Source organism: Kogia breviceps, chromosome 7 (genome assembly GCF_026419965.1).
Source record: "Kogia breviceps isolate mKogBre1 chromosome 7, mKogBre1 haplotype 1, whole genome shotgun sequence".
Classification (NCBI taxonomy): Eukaryota; Metazoa; Chordata; class Mammalia; order Artiodactyla; family Physeteridae; genus Kogia; species Kogia breviceps.
In genome coordinates, this window is record NC_081316.1 from 105,144,078 (window position 1) to 105,171,398 (window position 27,321).

Below are 27,321 nucleotides of genomic sequence, written 5' to 3' on the forward strand. Positions count from 1 at the left end.
CCGCATGCTAACATCTCCAAAAAGCTTTTAACAGAGACCATCATCTCCCTCCAAGAATCAATGCATTTTAATTCATACGAAGGTATTTGTCTGCTGCCGTTCCTTCGTTCCTTCAAGGCGTAGAAACACGTTTAACAAAACAAGTCAGCCTAGCGTGCAGACAAACGGGCCGGCTTCTCCCTGAAATTACTGGAAGTTCATTTTCAAAAGCCCGTCCTGTTTTCTGGGAATCAATGCATATCAACTAAAATCAATAGCTTCTCCGTGCGGATGGGCTGAGACACCAAACTGATCTAGCGTTCCAGTGCATTTGTATCCAAATCTAGACGTTCTCAACAAGTCAATGAATTTAAGCGTCTGCCAGTGTCTTTTCACTTAAAACTAATCTGTTTGCTGATCGGACTGCACATTTCCAGAGCGCATAGTAATATACTCTGTGTGTTTACCAGATCCAATTGTACATTAACTCGAAGAAAAATATTTCCACTTAACTTAAAATCGAGTTTGTCCCAACTTTAGCAATGCTCATGGGAATGAACTTTAGCCAGTGTGCTAGCCCAGCTCTCGCAGAGAACAAGGCCTGGTCCCCTCCGTCTGGCACCAAGGGTGTGGTCTCTCTGGGGCTGACTGATATATTCTGGAACAAAGTCCTTCCTGCTTCTGTGGACCATCAACTCCAGACAGAGCATCAAAGGATGTGTTTGGTCACCCTGCCTCCCAAACTGGAGATTTCCCCTAAGCCACTCTGCAGAAGGGGGTCCCTCTTCAGTTCTTAGAAATCACCTAGGAGCATAGCTCTGCACTCACTCATCCTGTATGTGCAACCAAGGACCATTCCCATATAGGTTATGACAGAATATTGACTTTGCTGTACACCTGAAACTAACACAACATTGTAAATCAACTCTACTCTCATATAAAATAAATAAGTAAAGAAAAGGACCATTCTCTAATGAGCCATTTATAGAGCACCTACTATGTGCAAGGCCGCGTGGACATTCAAAGAAGTAAAGGAGTGGCTATAGCCTAGAAACCAATGGCCTCGGATGGAGGGGCTCTGATCCGTGTTTCAGATGGTCAGTCAGCCAATGTTTCTCAGGCCCCAAAGTGTCCAGAAGATTCTGTGCTAAGCACAGGGAAACAGTGATGGACATACCAGACAAAGCCCACTGCTTGCAAGCTCCCCAAGAGAAAAATCAAATGAATCAGTACAAGAAACCAACGATTAATTATAGGTGTGGGCAAAGCACTGCTAGGGAAAAATACAGGCTGCTGAGGAGCAAAGAGCAGCATCTAAACTAGTGATGGGAGGGAGGCAGAAGGGAGGGCCTGTGCCTGCTACTCTCTATACCAGCACTTTGTTTCATCTTCACACGTTTGTAAGGAGTTACAAGCATCCCCAATTTGCAGGTGAAGAAACTGAGGCTCACAGTTGCTTACCAGCTCCATGAGACCATTAGGAAGTGACACTCATCCGAAAAGAACAAGTTGTCAAGTGGCAGAGTCAGGATTCAAGCCCAGGACTGTCAGAGGCTGGACCCGTGCCTTCCCCACCGTGCCACCTGCCCTTCACGTGCAAAGTGATTAACAACACAAGCCGTTATGTGTTCCTAGGAGCAAGCCAGACCCAGAGGGGCAGTGGTGTCTGGATTTAGAAGACAGGGAGAGCCCCAGGGGCTGAGGTCTATATCAGGGAAGGCTTCCCAGAGAAGGTGACTCTGGAACCAAGTCAGAGAAATGCTGAGGAAGGGAAAGGTCCCAGACATTAGGCACAGCTGGGGCAAATGCTCAGAGGTGGGAATAAATATTGTTTTGGTGGGGGGAGTGAGGAGACCAGGCCAGGCTCATGTATCAGTTCTGTATAGCGGAGTCATAGGGGATGAACCTGCCTAGGGAGCATGAAACTAGATTCTAGAAGACCTTGAATGTCACACTCCAAGTGCGTTCTTTGATTGAATCCCAGGTTCCAAAACTGCGGCTGGTCTTAAAGAAGCCCAGGGTCAAGAATACACTTCCCTGTGCCCAGGACAACCCCATCCAGACCTCCTTTGATCCCAAAGGACCCCTCTCCCCACCTATCTCTGACTAGCAGCTCTTGGGGAATGCTACTGAAGGAGCCTGGTCCCTAGCTCGGAGAAGCCTCAAGGCATCACCATGGAGACGATACAGGCTGCAGCCACACAAAAGGAGCTGTGAGCTCTCCAGCTCACCTGGGACTCCGAGCTAACAAGGAGGTGGCAAAAGTGTTTCATTTTCTCTCTTCTTCTTGAACTCTTTAAAAAAGAAGAGGCAATTCACACAGGCAAACAAACCCCACCCTGCCGTGGAAGGAAGCTGCTAGGCCCACCCTTCCAGGTAGCTGGCCTCCTGAGAGAGGGAGGGAGAACCCTCCCTCCCTCAGACACAGGGTTCTCCCTGTATCTCCCTGTATCTCCCTATATCTTCAGCCCCCAAAGTCCCAGAATTTCTTTCCTAGGAACAGGAGGTTCCTAGGAAAGAAAGATGATGGAAGGACGAACGGGAAACCTAGGGCTGTTCACCTTTTCTCCTACCCAAATAGAGGAGCAGCTCAGCCATGTGTCAATGTAAGCTGATATCTTTTGCTTCATTCGCTTTGGAGTTCTGAAATGCAGACAACCTCTATACTTGCTGCAAGCCCAGGATCCTTCATATTAGGGTCAGTCATGCAAATTGGGTTTACTGGGATGATTTCCACACCATTCCCACTCGAGAACTGCATCCTGGATTAAGCATCCCGATGCAACCTCTCCCCATTTAGCATCCCAGGGAATCCTGACTATGGACAGAAGGGCAGGAGTGTCTGAGTGGTGCAGCAGGAAAAGAGGAGAGAAGGGATGGAGGTACTGGGATACCCAGAAACAGGGCTGGGGCGGAATGCGGAAAGGAGGGCTGTTGCTTCTGAGTTGGGAAGGGAGGAGACAGGGAGCATCTCCAGCCAGCAAGCAATCTTCACACATGCATTGTCGTTTTCTTCTGCAAAGGGGTGAGAAGAGGGGAGAGGGAGAGGTGGCAGCAAGAGAGGGAGCAGGCAGGAGAGGTGAGAAATCCAGCATCTTCAGACCTGCCCACACTGCTGGCTTCTCTACTGTGAGCAACACCTCATCTCACAGTCATTAGAGAGCCCACAGGAAGGATGCAAGCCGGACAACCCGACGGGTGGGAAAATAAAGAGAAGGGATGCACATACATGGATGTGCGCCCGGACTTCTTGGGAGAGATGGTCCCCGGCCTGAAGCTGTCCCAGCCCCCAAATTCCGAGAATCCTTGGAGTGGCAAATGGACCCGCTCTCCTGTCACTCCAAAAGCCCCAGGAGCACACAGCGGGCAGAGTCCCCATGTCTGCTCTGAACTCTGTTCCTCTTTCCTTGCCTTCTCCTGGAGCAAATAGGGTCTCAGCTTTCCTTCCAGTCTGGCCGAGCCCCTTCCAGCTCACGAGCAAAGACCAATAAACTGGGAGGCTAGGGAGGGGAGCAGTCCCCAGAATAGCCCTGGCAAGATGAGCTCTTGCTACTGTGAGTACAGGTCAGACCCTGACAGCCCTCTACTCAGAGCTTGCCACAGCTCCCAACTCACTCAGGGTAAAAGCTGAAGTTCCTACATAAAGGCCCTGTGAAATCTGCCTACACACCCCTCTGACCCATGACCTTTCTGAACTCCCCTGGTGCATTGCCTCTCACCTGCTCTGACCAGGTCACAGCATCTCTTTCTTACTCTCCAAGCACATAAGATGCCCTTTGGGCCTCAGGGCCTTTGCACTCGCTTCCCCTGCGCAGAACTTTTTCTTTAGATATTTTCACGTCTCTCTCTCTCTCAGGCCTGAATTTCAACATTACTTTCTCAGTGAGACTTCTTAGTTCCTCCATCTAAAATCCTAGCCACCCCTACTCCTCTTCCTAGTTCTACTTTGTCTCAGCTTTTATCACCATTTTTAATTAGTTATTCCTCTAGTTCATTGTCAGGATCCTTCACTGGAGTGCACACTCCGTGAAGGCAGGGAGTTTTGACTGTTTTGTTTTCTGTTGTTTCCTCCGCACCTAGAAGCATCTTGGCAGACAGTAGGTCCTCAATAACTATTCATGTAATGAAAGAAACATCTCTATGCCGGCTCCTCCCACTTCCCCGGAAGTGCCTACGGCAATGCTTCTTCCAAATACCTCTGAAGACACCCACCGTCCTGGAAAATTACTTATACTTTGGACTCGGCGGACTGAGACTGTCAGAAGAAAGATGGCAGAGAATGACAGATGAGGATCTTCTCCTTCCAGGTCCAGAGTGGGCAGGATATGGGTGAAAGGGGATGCTTCAGTGGGACTCCTACTGACCACGTGGGCACAGAGCAAAGTACACCAGTTTCCTCCTCTGGTCATTGGGGTTTGAGGAAAAGAGCTCCAGAGACAGGTGATGGATTCCAGTCCCTCCTGTCAGCATCGGACTCTGCAGACCTTAGTGCAGGCAGTCATCTCACCAAGCTGCTGAGACCTGGTTTCCTTCGCTGTTAAATGGGGCCGGAAATGCCCCCTCATCCTACCTACAATGTAAGAGTGGGGTGAGGGTCTCAGCTGGTCTCAGGTGTGGCCACCTTTGTAAACACCATCCTACTGAAAAGCATCCTTAGTGCCCACACAACTTTTCCTGATTTCTACCTACAGTTGGTGAGGGCGGGGCTGGAGGGCTAAAGAAACAAAAGCGAAAGGAAGAAAATTAACAACACCCCCATAGCAGGCCATTAGGCAAAGCACCAAACCATTCCAGCTGAGCTGACTTCCCGCTGGAGCAAAGGCCTTTCGCAAGTGGGATTAACAGTGAGAACCACAAAGGCAAGCCAATGGCTCCCAGGCACGGGTGCCATCCCCGTGTGCCCCCATCTGGGCAGGTGGGACCCAGGGCAAAGCACACACTTTTCAGGCAGATGAGTCAGGTGCCCATGACACTGTCAAGGTGGCTCGGGGCTGGAAGACGCTGAACAAGGCACCCTGGCCCCAGCTGGGCAACCTACCATGGTTTGTAATTGAGCTTATCGCCGGCCCGTTCTCACCGTCTGTCACTTAAAGCCATTTGACGTCACTGAGCCTCTGGAAAAAGGAGAAGGGAGGGAGGCAAGAGGCAAAGGCAGGAGAAACAAAAGGAGTTTCGTAGCAGGACTTCAAAAAACCAAGTACTTGAAAAGATCTTTGCTAAGGTTCTAACCTCCTTTGCATGTGGATAAGCCATCTCCTTCGCTTTAAAAGAAAAAAAAAAAAAATCCCCGCACAAAGTGGTCGCAGCTCTATTCAGCAGAGCCAGGGCGTCACTGCAGAAAGGGGCTTTAGCACTATAATCAAACCTCATTTAGGAGCCATGATTTGGGTAATTATATAAGATTTCAGCCTCTCTTCTTTCAGGGCCCTGCATAGCCCTGGAAGATGGGGCTGCCAGAGTGAGGCGAGCAGGGCTGAGAGAGGAGGTGCCTAGCAAGCACAGCTGCAGGGAGCAAACTTCTTCACTGGGTCACACCCTAACCCAGGTGCAGACCTGGGCTCTGACCTCTCCCAGCTGGGTAACCTTGTGTTTTCTTCTCGTGCTTACACCTCAGATGGTGAGTCGGGTAACAGCCACAAGGGAACCCTCCTGGTCCAGTACCTGGCACATAGCAGGTGCTCAATAATGGTGACTCTTGTCCCTGGTTTCTAGAATGAGTTAAGAGTCAACCCATCCTGCTCACAGATTCCTCGGACCCATGAATGCCAACTGGGATCTCCAGCCCCCCGTGATTAGAACATAAGCAGAGTCAGGGCCCACAGAGTGAGAGGCTGGCTCAACTGCTGGAAATGCCCAGCCTGCAGAGGGCCCCAGGGCAGACTGAAATCAGAACAAATGGGACACATGAAGGGGCAGGAAAAGAGGCACAAGGACATGGGAGTGGAGGAACAAGGGATGCTCTGCGTAAAACAGATGGCGAGGGTGGCCATGTTCCCTCACCTACCACCCTGCCCCCACGGCCTCATTGCCCCACTGACCCATAGGGTACAGCACCCTGAACTTGGTCCCCAAGAGAGAGAAGAAAGTGTTATGTGGGGGACATTATAGGACAGTTACAACGTTTGAGAGAAATGAGATGAGCTGGGATAGAGATCAGAGGGGAAAGAAGGAGAAACTCTTGTGAAGTTGGGCTGTTTGTTGTCATTAAAATAATGAACGGTATTAATAATTTTATGATATCGCCCTCACAACAATCTTTTGAGGATGGTACTGTTAGGGAACATTATGATTTCCATTTTATAGATGAGGCAACCAAAGTTCAGAGAGAAACTCTAAACTGTTCAGAATCGCACAGCTAGTCTGAGGGTCTATGTCTGAACCAAGAGTCTGGGATCTCAGTTACTCTATACCGCGTCCAAAGTCTTTGTATTCATTCAATAAATATGTAATGAGCACCCACTGTGGGTGTCAGGTTCTGATCCAGGCACTGGAGATACAGCAATAAGCACAACCGAATAAGTCTCTGCCCTCATGGCACCCACACCGGTCAGCTTTGTGGGTTTTGAAGCCGCAGCCTTCCCCTTCCCTGACATGATGAGGGATACTCCAGGAACATACTCCAGGGATGAAAATAAACCCTTTTAATCTCAAATTCAAGCATCTAAGGGTAGGTCAATGTCTTTTGAAAATCTAATCATTTTGTGAATTCCAAACAAAGACGAAATTAATTGTGGATTATCCTTTGGCTTCGGGTTGCCCTCCGAATGCAGTATCTGGCAAACGAGCTACCATTGGCTCCCTGGGCCTTGGTGAGAAGGGCTTTGAGGATTTGAGTGCCCAGTGCCTCCTCCAGGTCCCTGGACGGGGGCATCTTTGACTGGTCTGATGGTGGGCGCGGGCATCCTTTGCCTCTCACCCTGTTGCTGTTCATCTGTGGGTCGCCTAATCCAAGGGCAGAACAGAAGGGCCAGAGCTCGGCCAACCTCTACCGCTCCCAATTCAGGCAGGATTAAACCCCCAGACAAAGAATGCTCAGGGCAAATGTGCAAAGATCTCACAAGCTAAGAAATGCACATGCTTTTTGGTCTAGGGTACCATTCAAGGCATTATCCCATGTAATCCTTACACCTTCTGCCCAAAGATGTAAGCCTGAGGATGTTTGATTCAGCATTGTTTATGATAATAAAAATGGAAGCTCATAAATATCTGTGAATAAAGGAATCATGAAATAAACCATAGTATAGCCATACTGTGGAATACAACATATCTGGTAAAAAGACTCAAGTGGAGAAATAGACACTGCCATGAAAGATGCAAACACATTCAGTAAAAAAGCAAGCCACAGACAATATGTTTGATATAGTCTTATTTTTAAAAAAAAAAAAAACCTGTGTACCTGTTGAGGGTTACACAATTTCAAAGAAGATAATGCACGTAAAACTTTAGCACAGTGTCCAGCATATAGAAAGTTCTAGATATACTTAGCTATTATTTCCAAATATATCTTTAAAGGTGGGGCATAAGGAAGAATCTACACCAGGCACCCCCAGCGCTTGCCTCTGGGGGCAGGAGTGGGATGGGGGTGGTTCTGAAACTGAGCGTCCACCTTGAGCTATTCTCAGTCTATTGTTTGAATGTTTCACATCAGGCATGCATAATTCTTGCAGCTTTCAAAACACAAAAGGGGGAGGAATACTTGAGCTTCTTTTTCCCAAATAACTGTCAGAGGAACTTTCCTTGATCCTATGTCCTTTGGCCTTTGATAGTTCTTTCTGGTGTGTTCACTGAGCGCCTCCTGAGCAGCTTCAGGATATGGCTTTGCTTCTACTCCCCCTTCGCAGAGGAACTGAGAATGCCTCACCGAGCCTCAGAGCTTCAGCCACTCAGGGCCCTCTCCCTCTGGGATGCTCAGTATCACCCCGGACGCTGGACCACCAAGGGGCCAAGCGGTGAGCGCACTCTTCCGTTCACCCAGTTCAGGCCATCAGTTTGGTTAAGAAGCCTTTACTTTGTCTCCTGGGTTTCTGCCTCTGTCCTAACCCTTTTATTTTCTCCCTTCCTCGCCCTTCCTTTCAGCTTTGGCTCTCCACTTCTCCCTGACGCATCCACCTTCACTCATAAATGCAGCTCTGCAGATGAATGCATGCAGAGCATTTTGACCGATGCTGCTCGGGCCAGGGATTGCTCTTCCCAAGGATGGTGGAAACGGACAGGCAGTTCTGAGGGAAGGAGATCGCCTGGGCTGGAGCGCTTGACCCAACCCTGGTCACTCCAACCCCCTGACCTCTTCACCTGGAGAACATTGAGAGCTGGGGGGCGGGGATAAGAGGATGGGAAGTGTTGGGGGGTGGGCAGTCCCAAGAAACCAGCCCGCTGCAACCTCCTTCCCACTGGAAAAAGGTCTGTGCCTGAAGGTGATCCTCCCTGCTTCCGTGGAAGGCTCTCCGACCTTCCAGGCTTGGCCCCATCCAACTCCACGCATCCATGAGAGAACCGGGGTGTTTGGAATGATGTTCAGCCATCGCGCACGGTCCTCAGCAGCTCGGACCCTCAGGAGATCCAGAAATGGTTAAAACACAGCTCCCTGTCGTCCCTTGGGATCTGCCTGGGGAGCGGAGGGGGAGAATCTTGGGAGACGCTGTGTGCACACTCCCGGCTTCAGCCCTTGGCCAGTGGGGCCCCCGCTTGGGCGAGAAGACACGGGTCCTGGCTTAGCGACACGGCAAGATCCACTCCTAGCGTATCTCCCCAGACAGGGGAAACCTAGGAGTCTGCACCAGCCTGTCTCTGCCTGTCCTTCCTTTCCCACCTTGGAGTCGGAACGGCTGGCTTTTACTCATTATGAACGAAACACAGAATTTTCAACATTTCCCAAACCTTGCTTTTATCTTCACTGGCTCTCGGAGGGAGTTAGTTTAGGTAGATACAATGTTCCCATTTTATAGATGAGAAATCGAGGTCACAGTCACACAAGGGCCAAGGGTAGACCAATGACTGACTCTCCTGGCTCTCGGCCTCTTTCCATCAGACCGCGCTGGGCCTCCGGTGAGTTTGCCTTCCCTGACCCCTGAAGCCAGGCTCCCCTCTAGGTTTAACCGTACCATTATCTGAAAGTACCCACCGCCCAAGGGATCAAATGGTAGACATCCTTTAGAAAAGGCTTTCCCAAAGCCTTAGAATCATAGCGTACTGGAGATTTTCTGATCCTTTTATTTTGCATGTGAGGGAGGTGGAATCCAGAGAGGTGAAGTGATTTATCCAAGGCCACACAGCAAGGCAGAGCTAGGATTCACCCTCTAGCTGCATTTGCCCTCTAGCTGGGCCCAGGTACTGGATCGTGAGCTCACCCGTCTCAGGGTGAGTCCAGCCCTTGCCTGTGTCTCCTGGCAGAGCCTGGACAGGGCCGGGGTGGATGGGGTTTTCTTGCCAGTTGGATTGGAGCATATGGAGGGATTTCAAGGGCGAGGCAACTTTGCTCTCTTCCCTCTCTCCTCCCACATGCATCAACAGAGGCCGTGAAGGATTTTCAGCCAGAAGATTGTAAGTGCCTCACGGTGCTCTGTGATGAACCTCACCCCCCACCCCAGGCAGAGCCTGCCCAGACAACGCCAGGACGTGGTGACCCCGGGCGGGGGGGGGGTATGTCATAGGTGCTACCCACAAGGTGGGCACCCCACTGGCAGGGCTGAAATTTGGGGTCCCCACTGCAGCTTCTGTCTCATCAGTTCATACCTACATTAGCCTACATTGAAAACTCTGAGGCATCCTGGGCAAAGAAAGCCCTGGAATGGGAGTCCAGAGGCTTGGGTTCAGCCTCAGCTCTGAACCAACGCCCAGGACGCCCTGGTCAAGTCTCCTACACATTCTGGGTGTTGTGTCCCCACCCGTGACGTGAGGATGGTGGGCCAGATTATCTCTAGGGTCGCTCCGGTTCTGCCAGGCCCAGCTCTGTTGTTTAGGAAGAAGGGAAAAGACAGAGTAAGAAAATTAGGAGTCGTGAAGAGAGGCGGTTGAATAACAGTCTAATGTAACATTCCTTAAATACAGATCTATGTTCTAGGAAGTCAGCTAGGGGCTTCACACCTGTTCTTTCTTTTGATCCTCTCAATGATCTTACTTTAATCATCTTCATTTTATAAATAATGCAACTGAGGTTCAGAGAGATTAAGTAATTGTCTGAGGTCACGCAGCTTGTAATCAGTGAGGTCAGAACTGTTTCTCTCACACACACACACACACACACACACACACCACACGCTCACCCCATACCTTGCCTCGAGCCAGGCCCCGCCCTCCGAGTGAGGCTGCTGAGATGCAAAGGTCCTGCATCTCCCGATCAGCCTCGAGGGTCTCCCTCTCCCTCCTCTGGTGTCAGCAGCAGCCCTAACTTTCCAGCACTTTCTCAATGTCAAAGACTCTTATTAGACCACAAATCCCAATTTTTGCTCCAGAGAAAATGGCTCCATTCCATCTCTCATTCATTTCCTTCCTGCTTTTTCCCCCAGATTTACCCTCCCCTCCTTGAGGTCCCTGCCCATGACTCACCTCCAGCCTCTTTCCCAGGGACCCCACCTTCCCAGAACACTCCACATCCGTGGTTCTCCTTATTCCTGTGACTTTAACTCCCCCCAGCTGCTTGTCCCGGGCTTCAGGGCTCTTGGCTTCTCCGGATGCGGGTGTCTCCATCCTGCACCCCTCCTCTGCATCTTCTCAAATACGGCCCCATATCAGGCTCAGCGCAGGGGCTGAGGGACAGGTGCCTGGATACTCACAGGTGAGATCACAGCAGGAAACACCCAGATGGGCTCCACCGCAAGGGGCTTGCGATGGGGCCGGTGCGGAGGGGAGGAGCTAGAGGTCACGACGCCACTCAGGCTGGAGGAGCGTAGGTTGGCCCCCAGGCTGAGGAATACCCCAGGGAACAGAGCGGAGGGGGATTCGGAAGGAAAAAGCCGGAGGACTTGCTGATTGAGTATAACCCAGAAGAGGGGGCAGCAGAGGACGGCAAGGCTTAGGGAAAACCTGGGTGATGGGAGAGGTGTGGTGAGCCTCCTAGAAATCAAGCTGTGAGGACAAAACTCCGTCTGTGTGTGTGTGTGTGTGTGTGTCTGTGTGTGTGTGTGTGTGTGTGTGTGTCTGTGTGTCTGTCTGTCTGTCTGTGTGTCTGTCTGTGTGTATGTCTGTGTGTGTATGGTGGGGCAGGACAGGGTGGAGGATCTAGTTTCAAACACAGGTTTTGAAATAAGAGGGATTTTCAAGTGGAAATGCCTGTTGGACGATTTACAAAAGGGACCAGAGCAGCAAGGCGGGTGCAGGGTGGGTTATATAATTACCGTGCTCTGAACTCTAAGCTGCGCACCGGGGGCCCAGGTCTGCAAGCCCCGGCCACACCTGCCCTGCCAGAAGCCTGAGTCAGCCAGCCTCAGCAGAAACTTGACGAGTGAAGGCAGGTGACGGCATCCTGAGGGTGACCCTATAAGAACAACCTGCACCCCACGGGTGGCTAAGGTGTGGAGTGTCAACAGTTACCAACACTGCAGGGAACAGAGGGGATGAGGAAGGCCAGGAGATGCTTGGTGACATTCCAGGGAGCCATGTCAGCATGGCCGTGAGAGGAGGTAGGCCTGCAGAGGACTAGAGGGGGGGCTTGGAGAGTGACAGTACTGGTTTAAGGGAGAGAGAGAAAGAGAGAGAGAGAGAGGTGTGTAATCAAACGTTAGCTAGAAGGCGTGGTCGGAAAGGTCAAGCTTGGTCCTCGGTTCCAGTGAACAACCTTGAAGCGCAACGGTGGCGCCCGGGGGTGGATTAAGTCCCTGCCTGAGGAGGCTGGGGGTGGGAGGGCTTCCCAGTCTGTGGGGGAGAGAAGCAGTGGGCCCACAGTGACAGCACCCTGAGGCAGGGGCTTGGGCCAAGGCAGGAGCACAGTCTTTGTTGAATTTTTATTGGCTTAGAGTTGATTTACAATGGTGTGTTAGTTTCTGCTGTACAGCAAAGTGAATCAGTTACATATACATATCTATCCCCTCTTTTTTTAGCTTCTTGTCCCATATAGGCCATTACAGAACATCGAGTAGAGTTCCCTGTGCTCTACGGTAGGTCCTTGTTACTTATTTTATATATATAGTAGTGTGTATATGTCCGTCCCAATCTCCCCACCTATCCCTCCCCCCACTTAACCCTTGGTAACCATAAGTTTGTTTTCTACATCTGTGACTCTATTTCTGTTCTGCAGATACCACAAAACAGGAACACCGGCTTTTGAAACGGGGGACGTGTGCACTTCTGGGGAGAGAAGGGGACTAAAGAGAGTCACACGGGCCCTGGGAGGAAGGGGGTCCGGGTAGTGCCTGGAGACTTAGGTCCCCAGACAGCAGCCTCCTCCTGCCAGAATCACAGCTTCCAGAAAACTGGTCGGCTTCCTACGACCCTCAGGCACTTGGGAACCCAGGCAGGAGAAGCAAGAGTGTGACTAACGTTCTAGCTGTCTCTTCCAGTTCAGTGAATGCTGTCAGTGTGCCCTCCCCCCTCCAACACACACACACACACACACACACACACGCACGCACTGTCACACAGCAGAGCCACTTCCGCCTTCAGCAAAGGTCATGCAGCAAGTCACTGAGTCGGGGAGGAGCTGCCAGTGTCCCCTCTAGCAGATATTCCCCAGATGGGTAGGGACGAAGGGCCCAGCCCCCAGGGGAGCTGCCTTTGCTCAGACCCCCCAGAGCCTCCATCCCCTCTCCCAAAGGCACCTTCCCTTCCCTGGCCTTTCCCAGAATCAATCCCGACATCTCCTTAAATCGAAGTCAGCCGCGATGAAAGGGTGGTGCGGAATTTTGTTTACCAATCCTGGCATCTAATTAAAATTAGCTGATGGTTCTTCGAGTTGGTTTTTTTGTTCTGACTATTTTTAAGCCCGAGCTGCTAGATCAGTGCAGCCACTAGTAAGCTGTCAAATCAAATTTTCAAAAGTAAATTGCTTTTATAATTAATTTAATTATTATTACGGCTCCCAGTTTTGTGTTGCCTTAATGAACACAAGCAGCTTTCACCCTCTGCTTCTCCCACCACTCACTTAGCAAGCCCTTGCTTCCCCAGACCCACCTCCCCCTCTCCAGTCCAAGGTGGGCAAATGGAAAGGAAAGAAGAAAAGCAGACACGTGCCCAGTCCCCCCCGCCAGATCCCCCCAGTAGCTATCTCTCACTCATGCCCTCACCCTCAGAATGAGTAATTAAAGTTCTGCTCCCTGTTTTGGAATAAATAGTACATGTTTTAATTACCCCTGAGCCTACCCAGGCATCTTCACACCCCCCGCCCAAGTCTGTGAATCTGTGTGGAGAGGAGGGGGGGGGACAGTTCAGAGAAAGAGAGAGAAAGCGCTTCTGTGACAGTGACAGCGGTCTGTCACCCGGGGTCTGGAATTCACTGGGGAACTGTCAGTTACTAAGGAAACTAGGAAGGAGAGAAGAAGGGAGAGAGGCGGTTGGATCCAATTCTGGGTGACAAGTGTAAGGCATAAAGATTTTGGACCCTCTGTGCATCCTAGCCTAAGGGGAGGCGTCTTTGGGTGGGGGGGCAGGTCACGAGAGAGGTGTTACCTGGAGGCCACACCCTTCTCAGGAGCCCAGAGCCAGTCCAGGGGATGGAGACACAAAGGGAGGAGCAGTGATGGGCCGGAACAGTGACCAGAAGCAGTGTGTGTGTGTGAGTGTGTGTGTGAGTGTGTGTGAGTGTGTTGTGTGTGTGCGCGGCCACCCACATGCTCCCATGAGCACACACCACTCACACCCATGTTTGTGTTATGTCTACGTATTTATCCTTTTCTGTCTTTTGGGTGTTTTTTTTTCCTTTTTGTTTTCCTCCTTCCTCAGTTTGCAATTAATCTCATTTCCATTTTTGCCCCTTTTCTGGTGGGCATGGTTATTCTGTTCTGTCCCCTTCCTTTCTCTTTCTCTCTTCTCTCTCTTATCTCTGTCTCTCTCTCTCTGTCTCTGTCTCCATCTTTGTCTTTCTCTTCCTCTGCTTCTCCATCTTCCACCTTTCCCTGCATCCTCCCAACATGTCTTTTCTCTGTTTGTCTAGTTCACGCCCTCCCAGCCCCTCCCTCTCTGCCTCTGTTTTCCTCCCTCTGTGTCTCTCGGGCTCTGCCTCAGACTTGACCATGTGAACTGTAAAGGCGAGAGACCTAGGGATAGCTGAGCATCTGTGCCCGCCCTGACTCCCCTCCTCCTGCCCCAAGGAGCCACAATGCCCACAGAGGACGGGTCCAGGGGAGTGCTGATGTGGAACACATTGTGAGATAAGGTCTCAAAATCTGATGCTACTGGGATGGAGGAACAGAGGGCATGGCCCATACAAGTCCCCGTTGTTTCTAAAACTGAAGCAGAGACCAGGAGAGAAAGGAAGGACTGGGGCGGGGCCCAGAACCAGCCCAAGCGGGGGGCGGGGGGGGGGGTGAATTCGGGCAAGGTGAGGGAGACAGGGTTTATTTCTGGGCTTTTGACCTGAATGACAGGCGTGAAGCTCACAGAATGAAGGGTGGGAGTCATCTGCTGAGTGGGGCTCGGGCCTGGCTGGTGGTAGGGCATTCTGGACGCCACTCAGGAACCCCTGGAGGATGCCAGGCCCTGGAGAGAACCTGTCCTTCCTGAGAAAAAGCGGTGCCAGGCTAGGCTGGGCCATCCCACTTCCTGGGCCAGGACCCACTCCCTTTCTCCAAGAAGCCAGGCTGGGACTTCAGCTGCCTCACTCCTACTGCAGGGCCAGCTCCTCCTTCACCTCTCACTCTCATCTTTTCTATTTGGCACTCAACTGACCCGGGCTTGGATCCTTTCCTGTTCCCCTCCTGGTGAAGAGAGAGCCTGGGCTCCGTGTGGCCTGACTTCTGGCTCCCGGGGCCCCTCAGGGAGAGCCCAGTGTGCTGGAGGGACGGACCCACTCCCCAGGCTGGTCAGAGGGGCGAGCAGAGGTGGAGGACCACTCAGGCTGCCCTGCCCAGAGCAGGAATAGTCTAAGTGGTGGGGTGATGAGTTACCTTTCTCTCCAGAACCAGGGCCCTGGGACGCCTGGGAAGAGAAGAGGTCCATTTCTCTCCCGCCGACACACACACACACACACACACACACACACACACACACACACACACACACACACACACACACACACACACGGATCCAAAGGGTGGCAACTCAGCCCTCCCTACTCTAGGGGGCGCTCTCTGGTCAGATACCTGACAGCAGCCTGGAGGCACTTCCAGGAGACCAAGGTGCCCCTGGAGCCAGTATCTCAGCAGGAATCCAATGCCAAGTTGAGAGGCTTTAGCCCTTCTTCTGAAGTCACCCACAAGGGCCTCAACAGTCCCCGGGCCGCGGGCTGATTTGGCATCCTCAGACACCCCTCGCCATTGCCAGGCAAATGCTCCAGCCAAGGCATCTGTGTAGAGCAAGCCTGCCACCTGGTGGTGAGGCCACCCAACTACAGACCAGGGCTCTTGAGGGGGTTCCGCTGGCTTTGGACCCCCAAAGCTGTGGCCTCTCCAGGACTGATCACTGAGGCAGCGCTGCCATGAGGAGGCTGCGTGGAGCCCTGCCCTGGGCCCTTCTAGAAGAGTTCATGGGGGCAGAAAAGCAGAAAGATGGGCTGGGGTTGGGTTCAAGGACTGAGGTTAGGGCACCCAACGGCCAGGCCTAAATGGAGGGACTTGTGGAAGAAGACGTTTCATGTATCTCTGCCCTGGACACCAGTGAGGAATCAAAGCCTGGGGCACTGGGAGGCCTGAAAGCCTGGGCTCCTCTCCTGGGTCCACCAACACCCACCCCTCAGGTAGATGGTGGGCCTTCCCGTGGACCTGGAGCTCCTGCTGCAGGAGCAGGGCAAGTGGACAGGGCAAGACGCAGGCCCTGCTCTTGAGGGGCTCATGGGCTAGAAGCAATTCAGACCTGGAGCCAGGAGCTGACAAGGGTTTTGGAAATCTGCTGCCATTAGGACAGGGAGGGCCTTGGGTGTCAGCTAGTCCAACAGAGGCTGCAGCACAGGTTTCCTTGGGCCCCTGCCTTCACCCACAAAAATGTCCATCGTAAAAAAGATGAAAATATTTATACTACATCCATAACACTTCTTCAACCTAAAAGTTCATTTTTTTCTTTGGACTTTCAAAGAAATCAAACACTTCCATATGCCTAATGGAAACATGAGCCCTGAGTCCACCCTCCTCATCTTCCTGATGAGACAGAAGCCCAGAAGAGGACGAGGCCTGCCCAGTGTCACACAGCGGGCAGTGGCAGGGCTGGGGCCACAAGCAAGTCCTCCAGCTCCCAGGCTAGGGGTCTCTCCATTCCCCAGTTAACTTCTTTCAGGAGGCAGAAAAATCCCTGTTACCTACACCACAGGCCAAGGAAGAGCCCCCTTGCCCAGCCCCGCCAAGCTCCTTGGATTGGCCACCACGTGGAGATGCTGGCTGGGTTCCACCCGCTCCTCCCTGCCCTCACAGCAGAGGCCTTCCCTCCCCCAGTCCTGGCCCTGAAGGCAAGTCGCCACCACCACCGCACTCTTTGGCCTGCTGTCTTATTAATTCCTAATTTCCAATTTGCAAAAAGAGAGAGCCTTAAACCTCCATCTCACCAGCCCAGCAATCACACAGATGATCCAAGTATCTGTGGACAGCCTTTAATTTATTTCCCAGTGCACGTGGGCACTGCTGAGAGACTTGATGGCACCAGCTTAAACATAATAAATTACTCAAGTACCGGAGATTAGTTAATAAAGCTCCAGGCTCCCTCCCAGCCCCTGCTGACTTGGTCAGCAACACCAAAGATTCTTTTGACGATGCCCAATGTTGGGGAGGGGGGTCTGTGCTAGCTGTCCCCAGGTCTGAGCCAGCTGCCCAGCCCTCCTCAGGACCCCTGATGCCAGGCAGAAGTGGTGACACGGGGAGAGGGAGGGGCCCCAAGAAACTCCAGGGTGGACTCCAGGGTGGCATTTTCTACTCCAGGTCTCAGTATATCAGTGGGGTCATTAACTAATGGTGGCAAATCTCACCCTTGCTTGGGCACAGCTTGGAAGACCAGGGGTCAGAAGTGTGCTCAAGAATGAAGGAAGATGTCGGTTACCTTTGGAGCCAGGCGAAGGGAATGGAGATGCTTTTCTTGAAGACATAAAGGGTCAGGGATGGTCTTTAAGCATCTGAAAGTCCATCTCTGCCCCTCACTCCAGTTACCTGCCAGGTGTGTCTTCGCTGGGCCTCACATCCATACCATATACCATCTTCTCATCCCCAATACCTTATCCACACAGTGGTCCTCCAACAGTTCCGCTTCACCGACATATTTATAGTCCCTTCCACCCCCCCCCCCCCATCAGAACCCAGCTCTTTATAAAACCCAGCTCTAACCCCATCACTCCTCTGATCACAAATTTGTGATGCTCTTCCACTGCCTGCCTAATAAAACTAGCTCCATACCTTGGAATGCAGTCTTCCCCTGCTGGTCATGAAAATTCTGAGACTGGAAAAGATGCCCGAGGGAGAGGGTGCAGATTCTCATCGTCAGATGACTCTGCAAAATCCTGCAAGAGACAAAGAAATGGGCAAGAAAAACTCAGAATTGTGTCCTAGCCCAAGACACTGGGAAAAGGGTTTCTGGGGAGGGCGGAGGATAGGAAAAGGATATCTATAAAGTGCTAAGCATTGCCTGAACCCTGAGCTATCCTGGGAACCCCCTCCTCCTTAAGAGTCTCTCCCACTGACCTCAGCTCAGGCACCCCAAGCCTTAAATGATCTCAAGAAAGATAAATAACTACATCCTCTTCATTTCTCCTGATACCAAAGCCAGAGCTCCTGGCTCCCAGGCCTCCGACCACTCCAGGCCCCCACTTGGGTCCCCCTTGGTCCCAAGTCAGACCCGAGAGCAGGGAGCTGGACTTCTTCCCCAGCCCCCTGGCATCGAGGTGTTCCTGTGGCTAAAGAAATTGTGATCCACAGTCGCCTTTGTTCCCAGGCACTAGTATTACTCACTGTTATCAGCAATAAAAACCTCTTCAGTATTTCTAATTCTTTTCTTCCATAAGGCTCAAAATACTGCCTACACATGCTCTTGTTTATGCAGAGAGGGCCTCGCTCACACAATAGATGGTGACTGAATATGGGGTAAATTGAATCACATTATAAATGCACTAGGGGAATCCTAATATGAATCCTTTTATAAAGAGAATAATTACCCCCTAATTTATCATTAGTGTAAACCCAGGTGTTCATAGGACAAGTATGTTGGATGTGAGCAGAACGTGCTGTTCTACACACACACACACACACACACACACACACACACACACACACACACACACACCCCTGGGGAGTGGAACCCACCATGCCCAGTATAGCTCCAGGCACAAAGTAGTCTTAATAAAAGACTGATAGGGGCTTCCCTGGTGGCGCAGTGGTCGAGAGTCCGCCTGCCGATTCAGGGGACACGGGTTCGTGCCCCAGTCCGGGAAGATCCCACGTGCCGCGGAGCGGCTGGGCCCGTGAGCCATGGCCGCTGAGCCTGCGCGTCCGGAGCCTGTGCTCCGCAACGGGAGAGGCCACGACAGTGAGAGACCCGCGTACTGCCAAAAAAAAAAAAAAAAAAAAAAGACTGATAGATATACTGAGAGTATATTTCTGATAGTGATACTGATGAATAGGAATACCAAAAATGATATAAGATTATTGTTTCCTCTTAAGAAAAAGGGAAACTGAGGCCCAGAAAGGAGCAATGGCTATGCTTGCTGTCACCCATCTCCATAGAGAAGATCATTTCCAGGTATTTATAAGAACTTCTGGGTCCCAAGGAGATGGTGGGGAAGTGGGGGGAAATGGAGGGATGGCTGCTGGGGTCCAGGGATTGATCTTGGGAAGTGTTGGTTTCACATCAGTTCCTACAGGCTTGGGAGTGAGTCACGTGATAAAAGAGCAGATGAGATGCCGTGATTTCAAGCTGACCCTAATTTCTGCCTGAATGTGAGGGCTCAAGGTGGAGACTTCCCCGAGCCCCTGATGACAGGGTCCTGGGGTCCAGAAGCAGGTATGCTGCTGCCTCTCGGTATGGCAGGTATGGCCCAGCCTTCGGCTCACATCTAGTGGCGGCCAGGAGTACCATGGCCCAATGTACTTGCTTTAGACCTTTTACTATCTAACCCCACTCCTCGGGTCCTGGAAAGGGCCTCAGTCTCCCCCAGACTTGTCCCCTACAACACCTGATCCTGGGAAAACCTGGATTCTGGGCCCAGCCCTGCCACTACTAACAGCCCATTCTGGTTGCATGGGCTTTGAAATTGATAAGGCACCGTCCTGCACCATCTCATTCAATGCTCACCACAACACTGAGAGGGAGAAAAGTTTTAACTCCATTTTGCCAGTGAGGAAACTAGTGCTCAGAGAGGTCAAGTCACTTCCCCGAATCGCACCAGGTCTTCTAAGTGGAAGCCCACACCTCTTCTCCTCCATCCAAGTGGCAAGGTTTTCTGGTGAGGAATCAGACCAGATAATCTCTAAGGTCCCTTTCAGCATTATTATCCCACCATTCTATGAAGCCACGGCTCATAAATTTGCAGCTAATCCAGAGAGACTGCCTAGAATAGGTGAATTTAGAACGAGGTGTGGAAAAGAGCGACAGGTTTCCTTGGTGGAAGAGTCCTGTGTTCTCTGTGTCTCCATCAAAGGAGTGCCCAAGACATATCACCCCTCTTTCCCTCCATGGTCTAAGAAAACTAAGGGAAAAAAGACAAATGGTGGCAGCTGGGAGCTAGAAATGCCACCTTTGTTGCTAATAAAGGCAAACTTGGGGGCTTCCCTGGTGGCGCAGTGGTTGAGAATCCGCCTGCCGATGCAGGAGACACGGGTTCGTGCCCTGGTCCGGGAAGATCCCACATGCCGCGGAGCAGCTAAGCCCGTGAGCCATGGCCACTAGGCCTGCGCGTCCGGAGCCTGTGCTCCGCAACGGGAGAGGCCACAACAGTGAGAGGCCCGCATACCGCAAAAAAAAAAAAAAAAAAAAAAAAAAAAAAAGGCAAACTTGGTATATCTAGCTGGCTGAGGGGGCAAATGGGTCTCTTGGACCCCCGAGTCAGGTGGCCATGACCATGACATCACAGGCAGGGTAGACCAGCAGGCTTTGCACATGGAGGTAATGGTGGAGGGCCTGCCCAAGTACAACGGGTGTCACCAGCGGGGGGCGGAAGGCAAATGGGCTCCCGGCCATCAGCTGATCTTTAACAGAGGAAAGAAACCAGTAGGAGCTAAGCCGGCATGCCCATGTGTTCTCCCCAGAACACCAGGCAGATAAGTTTGCTCCCCTTTGCTGGGGCGGAGAGAGTAAGGGGAGAGAGAGAGAAGCAAGAGATACACCGACTGAGCTCCCTCCACGAGAGAGGAGTGACCAAGAAGGAAGTGAGGCTCTGACCACCCCACCTGCCTCCTTCAGTGGCCACCCTCTCCTCCAGAGTTATAGAATCTCAGAGGATGGGGCCACTCTCGGCTGCAGATAAGAACCAGCCCTCCTCTGCCTCTGCCTCACCAGACCATCTCCTCATTCACTGACCTGGATTTGGAAGATGCGTGTGCTGCAGAGATGGTCTCATTCACTGTCTGGGGGGTTGGGGGGGGTGCATGATGGGAGTTCTAGAAATCTTTTCTGACTGGTGAATTAGAGCTCATGACCTGCAAGGAGGTTAAAAAAGACCTAGAGAACCTGGTGGATGGGGCAAAAGGACATTTTCTAAAGTGACCAAGGACCGTGCCAGTGTTCTGGACACCTCTTCACTCCAATGACAATGATTATGCACCTGTGTAAACTAGGCATCGTAATTACATCAGAAAGTTATGAAAATGATACAAGAGAATTCAGAGTTCTTAACTATGATATTACAATACCATGCACCACTCACAGATTTGTGGCAAGCAGCCTTGATGCTATTAGTGGTAAATTAGACACATAAACTAGAGTGAACATCACTTGTATAACTTGTATGTACTTCAATGTGCCCTCTGGGGTAAGACAAGGGTGATAGTATGATTAGTACCACCGGGACTGCTCATTACCCACAGCCAATCTTATCTATGCCTATAATCTGTGTAAATCTAAAAGTCATCTGTCTTGGAAAGAAAAGGAAGATAATCATGGAAATAATATATGTAAAATAGCTTTGTAAACTAGAATGTGAGTTTATATGCTAGAAGTAATTTACTGTCATTATCATTATTATGCAACTGGAAGGAAAAGGCTTTTACTTTCAGTCCGGAGCCTGGATGGAGAGGAAGCCCTCCCAGATCACTCCCACCTACATCTGGTTCAGATGATCCCCAAAATCGGTCCTGCACCATCTAGTGTTTGATGATCTGGATGCTCTAGCTATTGGCCACTGTTTTATGTGTAGCCCGGGTGTCAGCTGAGACCTCCCCACCCCCCAAATATAGGTAAACTTGACCAAAATCACCAACTCTCCACCTGTGGGACTCCAGAGCCTCTAATTTCCCTGAGTTCCCCACATCTGGTTAATTCCCAGTCCTCATTGTCTTTGGCCTCCATCTCCATACTGGCTACCTCCATCCTGCTCTGTGCCACCCAGGACACGAAGCTTAGGCCCTCCATGGAAGCTCCACCATGAGGTCAGGGACTGGGTCTTGAGATGGACTGTAAGAAGCCCAAAGTTCAGTTTAATAAATGCCATCATTACAGTCAATTCTCATGATCCACAGTAGCCATGTTCCACACAGTCAGTTAAACACTGAATTAGCAAACACTGAACCTTTGTCCCAAAGGGACATAACAGGGTTAGGTTTTGTGAGCCTCTGGTCACCATATTTTCATCAACTGATCAATACATCCCCTTGTTTCCTGCTCATTTCTGTTCAAAGACACCTTATTTAATATCATCGTTGGTTCATTAACATTGAACTCACAGCCAACAGCATTATAACTCGTGCCTGATCGGAGCTCATCTAACACGTGTTTCTCCATAAGGCACATTACAGCCTTCTGTGCTCAGGACACCCGACAGCACTGTAGCACCACACGTGGGGGCCATTTTAAACAGCGAAATCACCAACGAAAAGCACAAAAAAATGCAGAAAAAGGTGGCACAAAAGGGCCCACGAGAAAGAACACTTGTTTACAGGCTGAGAGCTGAAACAGGAAGGCAAAGTGTTGCCTTGTGCAACCTCCACTGAGAATGTGTGCATCAAGCAACTCAAATTTCTCACCACTCAGCACATGTCTGTGAATAACCAAGAAAGCGCCTTACGTATCCATTGTGGGGTCATGCATTTTAGCAAGTAGGCGAATTTGCAGACACAGAGCGCACCCATAATGAGGACTGACTGTCCGTGTGTGCTGGGGAGTACTACACGGCCATAAAAAGGAACAAACGATGGTGCTTGCAACGGTCCTGGAGACTCTCAGAGCTGTTGTTCCGAGTTGGTCTCAAAGATTCCGCATTGTATGGCTCCACTTATATGATATTCTTGAAAAGCCAAAACCGTAGTGATGGAGAACATATCAGTTGATGCCTGAGGACAGAGGTGGGGGGCAAGTATGGCTTTAATAAAAGGATAACTCGAGGGAATTGGGGGTGGCAGAGATGAAACAGTTCTATATCCTGATGGTAGTGGTCGTAACTTAAATCTCTACAAGTATTAAAATTCATAACTGTACATCAAGAGAAAAAAAATTCATGTTATTGTATGATGATTTAACAAATAAAATAAATATGTAAGCAAATATGTAAGCAAATATCATAATAATGAGTAACCAGAGAGGCGACACCCTGTCTCCAATCTGAACCACCTTGCTGCATGGAATTGGGCCCCATGAGAAGGTGAAAGTGGCCATCTGAGGACCTTCTGTAGTCCTAGTGGCCTTGTTGGAGGAAAGAAAACGGCCACCTACATGCTTGGGTTGTAGACTCATGCCCCGTGTAGGTGACTCCTACAGCCTGCTAGTCACCAGAAGAGGGTCACCAGCACAGTCCAGAGGCTTCTCAGCCACTTTCCGATCATGGGCTCCTCCGTGAGAAGACCCCCACTCCTCCAGGGTCCCCAGGGCATTGGCTTTATATCCACATGCAGAGATTCACCCTTAGAAGTTAGTGTTGCCCCTAGCAACCAGCTCTCTCTCCAAACTGCTTTGAATACTGACTGCCTTAGGAAGACTGCTCCTCAGAACCAATTTCTAAAAGACCTCCTATCACTATGTGAACAAAACATTTTTAAACAGAAAATTTAACAAGGTTTTAAAACAAAGATTCATCTTTTTCATCATCTTCTGACTATATGTTTGCTGAGTGGCTTGAGGGCGACTTGCTGTTCTTTCCAAAGGAAGAAAGAGGGAATGATGGTGGCAGATCGTGACATGCTACCTGTTCTGAGAGACCTATGAGAGACAAAATAGAGATAATACGATGTCTCTACACCTAGCGATGTCCGCTAGTATAGGTGTTGGCATTTGGTAGGTGCTTAATAAGTCCCAGGAAATCAAGACAAATTCCCAAGTATAAAAGAGTTGTACATTATAATTATTAAAACACAGACATGCCTACTGAATATCATCAGTAAACATTGCTGGTACCCAGTAAGACCCATACACAAAGATGAGTTTCAATGAATAAATAAGATACGGACCACACCCTCTGAGGTCTCCAGGTCTAGTGAAGAGAAAGATATGCATAAATAATTGCACTATCAGGCAGAGACACTTGATGCTAGAATAAAATATAAGAACATGCTATGGGGCAATGGGTAGGGAGGAGTGCATTAATCAAGGTTCTTTGGTTGCAAGTGACAGAATCTCAACTCAAATGAACAGAAACAAAACAGCCAATGCATTGGTTCACATAAATTGAAAGGACCTGGGTGTATCCAGAGACTCAAATGGATGTTGACAGAAAATTCTGTTCTTCTGCAATCCTTTGTCCTCTGCCTTTATGAAAGAAGTCTTTAGTTTGAACACGAATCTGGCTTGAACCCCAGCTCTACTGTCTACTAGCCTGAGCTTTTTTGAGCTGCAGCTTCCTGATTTGTAAAATGGGACTAATAATACCTACCTCACAGATGGTAGCTGAGGGTTAAAGGTAAATTATAACTGTAATTGTCACTGTCAGACAAATCCTGTATCCCCTTTTCAGCTCAACGATCTTATCTTCTAATCCCCAAGTACTCATCCATCCATGCATGCATCCATGCATCCATCCATCCATCTACTCAATATGTATTAAACACCTGCTCTGTTCCAGGCAATATGCTATACTCTGAGAATATTGATATTAATAAGGTAGGCTCCCCTACCCTCCAGTTACTTACAGGTAAGTGAGTGATAAGACAAACAAATATGAAACACAAAATGTGAAGAAGTGCATAGGAGAAGTACAAATAATCCCTAACATCTGTATAGTGTTTTCATTCTTAAAGAACACTTTTACACCCAGTCACTGCACTAAAGTCTTATAAAAATCTCATGAAATATATTATCACTCTATCCTGCTAATGAGAAAGCTGGGGCAAGTTTTCAGCCATATGACTAAAATGCTCACAGTTGGTGGGAGGCAGGAACGAGTTCTCCTTTCTGTGATGTTATGCTCATGTGGAACATAAACGATTTACTGGGAGGAGGGGAAGAAAAGATTTGTCTTGACATTATTTTGAAATACAGTGACCAATAAAGAAGCCATAACCAAACTGAGGAAAGTAGGAAAGAGTGAACCAAATGACACAAAGTACTGCCGGCGTGAACAAGAGTAAAAGAGCTGGTGCGTAAGCACAAAGCAGTTTGCCACCTGGGTAGAGAAGTCTAGATCAGAGCATGAGTGGTGGAATCACACCAAAGTGCCCACATTTTTCTTTTCAATCTTGAGAGAAATTCTGCAGATTTTTGCAGGACCATAGAACTCTGAGAACTATGATGCAATACGGAACCTCATGTCTATTGCATTTCTCATATTTACATATTCTCTTTGGGGGACATTAAGATGGTCTTTGGCTTCTGCCCGGAGGGGGACCTTTACTGGAGGCAAATACCGTAAGTGATTTTCCCAAGGTAACAAAGTCAGCAGGCAGAAAACCTGGAAGTTGAACCCAGGTCTTGAGATGTCAGTTCTGGTGGCTTGTCAGTCACATGAGGCTGCTCTCCATAGCAGATACCAGAGGCAGGAAAGGACTCCTGAGTTCCTCTGTGCCCCAGCTGGATCTGACCTGTCTTGAGGAATTTCCCATCATGACCTGAATCATTTCCCTTTCTCCCACAAGGGTGAAACTGACCCATTTCTCCAGGTACCCTTAACTCAGAGGATTGAGGTGATGGGTGCCTCCCCACCGTGTTGGATCAGCAAGGGAGAGATTGGGTGGGGACTTGGATTCAGGGCTCCCAAAAGGCTGCCTGCTCCAGCCGTTGGCAGAGTGTCGTCTGCTGGCAGTGCCAGGGCACCCTGGCATTGCCAGAATCAGAACACCTTCTGCCACCGGGCAGGGCTGCCACCACCTGGACCAAGGGTGGGGCTTGAAGGATTGGAATAGCATACCACTTCGCAGCCAGTTGCCTGTGTTTGAATCCCAGCTCTGCTATCTCCTAGATGTATGATCTCAGCAAGTCCCTTAACTTTCCTAGACCTCGGTTTTCTTATCCACAATATAGGGATGACGATAGTGATAATAACATTTGTGCTACAGGATTGTTGTAAGGCACAAATAAGTTTATCATGCAAATATATTTTGTCAACCTTATGGGTATGTAAATGCTTACTTTTGTTAGCTTTTTTTTTTTTTTTTTTTTTGCAGTACACGGGCCTCTCCCTGTCGTGGCCTCTCCCGTTGAGGAGCACAGCCTCCGGACGCGCAGGCGCAGCGGCCATGGCTCACGGGCCCAGCCGCTCCGCGGCATGTGGGATATTCCCGGACCGGGGCATGAACCCGCGTCCCCTGCATCGGCAGGCGGACTCTCAACCACTGTGCCACCAGGGAAGCCCCGTTAGCTTTGCTTTTATTGCTGACAGGTGAGGGTCAGGGAGGAGAGTCTGAGTGTCCTCAGAGATCCCACTGGGAACTTCCAGAAATTTCCTGGGATAGATAGAGCAGAAAAGCTTTGTGCAAAGTAAAATCATAGTCCCATAACCGGGGGCAACAGAAAATTTTGGTCTTTGGGCGCGCTTTTTTTTAATCTCAGAAAAAACTGTAAAATAGTTGTAGAAGAAAAAGTAGATAAAATGGAGGAATAAATGGGACATTTTCCCAGCTGGGCAGGAGGATGCTGATTGAGTACAATCAATGCCACCAGCCCGCTAACGAGACCCAATCAGGCGGGGCGATTAGAGATATTCTTCAGAGAAAGAAGCCTGACAGCTGCAGGAAAGTTTCTGCTTTCCTAGAAAAGGGGGAGTGGGAGAGACAGGCAGAGTGGTGTGGCAGAAGGGAGAGGGAGGGAAGTGAGGAGAGGGAATCAACAAAGCATCAGCACCACCCAGCTCTTTCTTGAAGTCAAAGAAGGGTGAAGAAGGCAAAGAGGAGAGAGAAGGGTAAAGCCTCTAGGGAGAATCTGCTGCTGTCTTCACTTTCTCAGATGCTGATTTTCATAGTCCTTCCCACTAACTTCCCTCCTCCTGCTGGGCTAAGGAATCCTGGGCTAAATGACAGTGTGCATTGAGATAGGTGTGTCTTGTGCCCCTAACAAGGATCACAGCTCACATCTGCAAAACCAATGACAGGTCACAAATCTCCTTCATGTACAAAAATCTCATTTTGACCTCACATAAACCTTTGAAGATGGTATTTTTAATAAATTCCCCACTTGAAGGGTGACTTTAGTACAGTTCATTTCACTATGTATTTATTGAGCATCTACTTTACATGCAGCATTTGTGTTAGCATTGAATAAAAGGGTGCCTTCTCTCAGGGAGTTCCTAGTCTAGTAAGAGACACATACATCAGTTCAATATTGTCCGGTAACTATACCTTTCATCAGAATGACAACAATAGAGGCAGGAGGAATTAGCTAAAAAATCATCCTTTTGCAAATTTCAAAGTAATAATTGAAATTTTAGGCAAGAACCATTGGGATGATAAAACCATGGGGTAAAAATCTGGTAAGGACTAGGATATTTACAAAGTATCTCCCCATAGATTACTTATTAATTACAAAGGAAGAAATGATAAACTTCCAGTAGCAAAACCTAGAAGGCAATACTTAACAAAGTGATTAAAGTAAACAAGACCAAGAACAGCACAAGGAGGTACCGTGTGCCTTTTGATATGATGCACTGAAAAGGACACAACACAATTTATGGAGTACACCTGCTAAAAATGTTGAATCTGAAATTAACCAGGA

The 27,321-nt window shown here is 49.7% G+C and overlaps 2 long non-coding RNA genes across 2 annotated transcripts in view; both read right to left on the reverse strand.

Moving 5' to 3' along the window:
* The window catches only part of LOC136794519 (uncharacterized), a 43,096-nt gene extending 25,581 nt beyond the window's left edge, over nt 1-17,515 (reverse strand). The window contains exon 1 of the long non-coding RNA XR_010841453.1: nt 17,439-17,515. This is a non-coding gene — a long non-coding RNA (uncharacterized lncRNA). The remainder of the gene's footprint in view (nt 1-17,438) is intronic.
* The window catches only part of LOC136794521 (uncharacterized), an 87,852-nt gene continuing 78,043 nt past the window's right edge, over nt 17,513-27,321 (reverse strand). Inside the window, exon 3 of the long non-coding RNA XR_010841455.1 lies at nt 17,513-17,542. This is a non-coding gene — a long non-coding RNA (uncharacterized lncRNA). The remainder of the gene's footprint in view (nt 17,543-27,321) is intronic.